Consider the following 6,000-nt stretch of genomic DNA (forward strand, 5'->3'; position numbering starts at 1 on the left):
TGCTTGGCTAGATAGCTCCTTTGTAATTTACACACTGTGCTAAGTGTTCTCTATCCGCATCATAATATTCCCATTATTTAATACATAAAATACATGAAACAGAATTTCACATGGAAGCGGATATTAAATCCATGGAAACATTTAGGAAATAATTTGATGCTGTAATTGGGGTGGTAAATTATATCAATATTTATTCAGATTTGAAGAGTGGTGGCTGAAGTTATTTGCTAAATGTAAAAGTGCTAAACCCAAAAATTGCTCTAACAGTCCATCCTCTTGGTCCTCCTGAACTAAAAATAAGTTTGTACCAGGAAAAGTAAATCTTAAGGAGGACCTACACAAATAGGGCAGCAAAAACACCCTGCTTCGGAATCCTCTGCTGCCTTCTTCACACTGATGTCTGCTGACACATTTCCATTTTTGCTCCTTATACTTCCCTTCTTGGTGAGCCTTTACTTTAATGACTGCCACCTCTGCTGGCAGACTCGCTGCTTCTAGCAATTGTATTTGGTGCCTGTGCTGAATACCTGCCCCTGCTGAAGTTACAAACCTTCATCAGAAATCATGCACCACCCCAAAGGCATACCAGCTGTCCGTATATAAACTTACTTGTCTGCCTTTACTGTAGCACAGTGCTCCATCAGGGTGACCAGTTCTGCCAACTGAGCTATGCGACCCCCTGGCAGTTCTCCTGAAGCTAATTCTTCACCTTGTTTTCTTCACCATGGCTCACCCAGTCTGTGGCTTCCTGTCTATGTGTCTCCGAGACCCATCTATAAAAATTTTCTCTGCTTCTCCTTTCAGAGGAGGTTCCTTCACACCGATATCTTCTTCCTGCTCTATTGCCATCTGGCACTTGTGTGCATCCCTCTCTGTTAGGACGGTGCTGGTGGGATTCATTCAGTCTCCCTAACTGTCATTACTGATTTGCTTTTGGGGATGAGAACTGCCTCCCAAGCTGCCCTTCTGCTGTCGGTGACTGCTGTCAGCCTCCCCATGTTGAGGAGCTCTAAAATTGTATGGGGCGTGTATAGTATGAGTTGCCCCATGATTACAACTGGTTTGCTGACGGCATGGTCTAGAGCTGCTAGGCAGCGAGGAAGTCCTGTTGCAACGGTGTCTGTTTCGTTGAACTATATGCCACTGGCCTTCTTATGTCCCCATGGTTCTGCACCACCACTGCCTTGTAGTGCCCGCCTTCAATCAAGGCCTCTATCGGGGCCACTAGAGCTGAGAACACTGGTGTGAAATGACAGCAGTAAGCGAATAGATCCATTACCTTCCTCACTCCCCTTACATTTACTGGGTGGGGCATGAAGCTGACTGCGGAATGTCTGTCATCTGATATGTTCTTCTTCCCCTGGGAAATGGTGTATCTAAGGTACTGTATGGTTTGCTTTCCTATCTGAGCCTTGTGTGGACTGATTTTAAACCCCTCATCTCACAGTGTCTCCAAAACACTGCCTATCACCCTAAATGAGCTGCTTCAGTTTCTGAGGCAATTAGTAGATCCTTGACAAATTGTAAGATGGTAGACTGGTAGGGAGTTAGATTGAGCTTTTCCAAAGTCTGCGCAATGGCCTTAGGAAAAACGGCTGGGCTGTTGTGAGGAAAAATGGCTGGGCTGTTATGGAATCCCTGGGAGAGTCTGGCCCACAGAGACTGCAGCCCACTCAGGCTGAAGGCAAATTGGTTCTGGGACTCAGGTACTAAATCCAAAATCCATTAGCAATATCCAGGACTGAATAAACTTTATATTCTGGAGACAGGCCATTCAGGACTGTTGCAAAGCTTGCCAAAATGTGATACAGTGTCAGTGTGGTCTTATTAAGGGTGATAGTCTATTGTTCACTGATATGATCCATCGTGCTTCTTTACTGTCCTTATAAGCGAGTTAGTAGTTGACACGGTCTCTCTGAGTATCCCTTGGTGTTTTAGTTCCTTCATTTTACCCTGAACAGCTGTCCGTGCAGCTACAGTGACTTTGTTGTGTCCCTGTTGGTTGTATGTGTTCGCTGTCTCTGGCTTGTCCATATTATTTCTCCCTGTCCTAAATTTGTAACAGCTCCTGCTTCCCATAGGATGTATAATCCAAGGATAGTACCCTCATTATTTGGAGAGACCCAGAAATACACTGGAAGCTAAACTCCCCGATTTCGAGTATCTGCGACTCACTTCTTTCTGCTTTCACTGTTTTTTCGTCCGACACCTGTACTATAAGTAGCATGTCCACTTGTTAGCAAGGTCAGTTATCAGTACTGATGCCCCTGTGTCAACTAATGTATCACATTGCCTGTCCCCGAACAATGTTATTGTGTACATCCACGGGTCACCAGTGCCGACTGACAGTGGGGGCAACTGCCTCATTTTTTCCTGACAGAGAAGTAGGCAGTCTTCACCAGCTGTATGATCCGATCAACAATCCGATGAGTCAGACTGAGCACTGATAGGGTGAGAGATTGCACATCTATACTGTGATGCTCAGTTCTGTTTCTTTCCTCTTTTGGAACACCGCCTACAACCATGTCCTGAAAGGCTACAGCTGATGCATATCAACTACTTTACAATTCCACATCCATTCGAACAATTCCTTGTTACTTGCCCCAGCTGCCGGCACAAAAAACAAATACCTCTGTGAAGTCCCAGCAGCTGCATCTACTACAGTCACTTTACGATTTCTCTTGCACTTTCTTTGGTCTATCTCACTGGTCCATGAAATGATCGCCGAGTAGGTCCACCCCACCATTATCCCTAAATCTAAACCTTCCTGGCGGGCTGAGCTCAGGCCTTCCTTCATCATTTTCATTATCCGGGGATTGCTCCTCCCTGGATAATCCAACCTTGACTACTCCTCATACGCTCAATATTTACATTGTGCTTAATCTATGGCTGTCTCATCATTTCAGTAAATTACTGCCGTTACTGGTTCCCATTTACTCTCACCTCCCCCAGTCATTGCTTCACTTCCTCTTTAAAAAAGCGATATCTTTCTTCACTGCTGCCGTTTTCAGAAGTTTCCCATGTACCATCCCGCACCCCTGGGCCATACTGTCTCACAAATTCCCTCAGGCACTTTGCTTTTACCAACACGTGTATACCTCTAAGGTGCATCTGGTGAATTTCAACCATTTCTCTAAGTTTGCACCAGAATTCCAAATTCCCACATGTGACGTTAAGTAAGGGGAGCTCTGAAAAAATGTTTTGTTTCTCCCCAGAGATGAATGTTCATAATCAGGGTCAAGGGCTGGCTCGGATCATCAGTATTCTTGACCTGATGTTGCCTGTCCTCAATAGGTGCCATCCTGACACGTATAGTTGCGTAAAACTTCTCCCTGAAATATCTCCACACTAATTCTCACAGAACACAAAATATAAATGACAGGCACCAGTCAAACAGCACTTAAAACTGCAGAGTATTTACTCCGCAATCTGCCACTCTTGAGCGCCTGAACTGATGATGCCTACTCTATTCCCTTGCATCCAACCGTTATACCAAAGCAAACACATGCACTCGCAAAATGCGCAAGCTAAAATGCAGCCCCAAGAATGAGTATACCTGCCCCCTCCCACCCCCCCCCCCGCCCCCACACACGCACACTGGCATTCTGAACCTTCAATAACCACCCTTCACAACTGGTGGCTCCATCTCACCAAATTAACACACAAACTTTCGTCTCTTACATAATCACACACAGTACACTCAGTACAACTCTCCATGTTCGTGATACCTTGTGTTCCCATGTACCACCAACCCAAACAGATCCAAGTGTGAGTATGTATTTAAAAAAATATTCACCCACTTAGACTGCTAAGATTGCTGGCCACATGATGGGTTACACGAAGGTATTCCACTCCTGACACCAAACATGGTTGCGTAGATAAAATCACCGGAGAAAAGTACTGGTAAATATGAAGCAGCCCCTTTATTCGACAAAACAAGATACAGCAGGTATCATATGGAGACACATTTGGTAGAAAGGTCTAGCTGGCCCAATGTGAGGCTCAATATTATATGTGCCAAACATCAAAACACAATTCCATATTTACAATATATCTTGACTCATAAGCCACTTGAGAGCCCATAAGCAGATCAACAGAATGAAGACCATCATCCTCGACCTCGAGAGATAGCCACGGCAATACCTACAATGGTTTCTTTGAAACTATGCACGAATTTTACACTATTTGATTAATACCCACACCACAGACATCTAAATGAATTTTAATCAGCATTGTCTGGTCGGTGATTCAAGCTATTAGGAACCTATTGTTCAGAGTTGTGTTTTAAATTCAATCATTCTTTATTCAGATTTGAAGATTGGTTGCTGAAACCATTTGTTAAATGTAAGTGTGCTAAAACAAAAAAATTTTTGTATCACCCCACCCCCCACCATAGATGCTACCTGAGTTCCTCCAGCATTTAAAATATCCAACACTTGTTACAACACATGGCTTCTATTTTATGCTCTGTTTTATTGTCATTCTTGGAGAGGTGTTAATTTTTCAATTTCATTGTTCAGTACTTGGAATGTCCTTGCCATTCTCTAAAGAGTTGATCTCTGTCGTTTCTTCACTCTTGTAAGCAAAGGTACAGCTTACATTTTCTTTCTGCAATTCAGATCTTTAGTAGCTCTTGAATACTCCTTTGTCTCTGTCCCTCCCACTGCAACTGAATCCTTGACTTCCTCATAAGGAGGCCACTGTCAGCGTGGATCAGTAATAAAATCTCTCCTTGCTTACAAACAGTACAGGTGAACCTCAAGGATATGTGTTGAACCCACTGCACTACTCTCTCTAAACTCATGGCTGTGTTGCTAGGCACAGATCAAATGCCATTTATAAATTTGCTGAGGACACCACTGTTTTTGGCAGATTCTTAGATGGAACTACAGGAGACTCTAGAACCAACACTCAAAATTTTAGGAATTGTTTCTTTCCCTCTATCATCAGATGTCAAAATGGCCCCTCAACCCACAAACACTACCTCACTATTCCTCTTTTACACTGTTTATTAACTTCATTTTTTTAATTCTTTGGTGTTTTGCACTATACCACAGTCAGTGAAAATATACACGATTCTGATTCTGACTACTTTGAATTGAACATTAGCAGAGCTAAGAAGCAAAAGCTATGAATAAGTGTGTAAATAATAAGTTAAAAGAATACTGGAAAATAAGGGGGTGAGAATGAGACTGATGGACTAGCTCTGCTGGAAGCTGTCAATGTGCTAAGTGGCCCCTTCTTAGTCATAATGACGAAGCAAATCCACTTTCACTTTCCTAAACCTGAGGAATCATAAACATGCTGTCCAATCTTTCTTCATAAGGTAACTTGGCCATTCCAGTTATTATTCTTACTAAACCTCCTCTGAACTAATGTCTCCTTTAGATAAGGAGATTAGACTGTAGTCTTTTGCCTTATTACTCAAGTACAACTCCCACCCTCCACTTTTATTTTCAACTTCTCCAACAATAATCAATAATATTGCCTTAGCTTTCCGAATCATTTGATGCAGCTACCTACTTCTTGTACTCAGGCACCCAGATGTTCATATCCTATCAGATCCTAAAGGTCTGCAATCTATATTTAGATACAGACTGTCTCCAGGGTAAGTACACCTGACTTATGAACAAGCTCCCATTACTTTATTAACTTCAATTGTCTGACTATGTACATATTTATTTACCTTATTACTTTATTGTCACCAAACAATTGATACTAGAATGTACAATCATCATAGCGATATTTGATTCTGCGCTTCCCGCTCCCTGGAGTACAAATCGATGGTAATAAAAAATAATAAAAATGTAAATTATAAATCATAAATAGAAAATAGAAAAATGGAAAGTAAGGTAGTGCAAAAAAACCGAGAGGCAGGTCCGGATATTTGGAGGGTACGGCCCAGATCCGGGTCAGGATCCGTTTAGTAGTCTTATCACAGTTGGAAGGAAGTTGTTCCCAAATCTGGCCATATGAGTCTTCAAGCTCCTTAGCCTTCTC

This window comes from Mobula birostris, chromosome 5, assembly GCF_030028105.1.
Source record: "Mobula birostris isolate sMobBir1 chromosome 5, sMobBir1.hap1, whole genome shotgun sequence".
Classification (NCBI taxonomy): Eukaryota; Metazoa; Chordata; class Chondrichthyes; order Myliobatiformes; family Myliobatidae; genus Mobula; species Mobula birostris.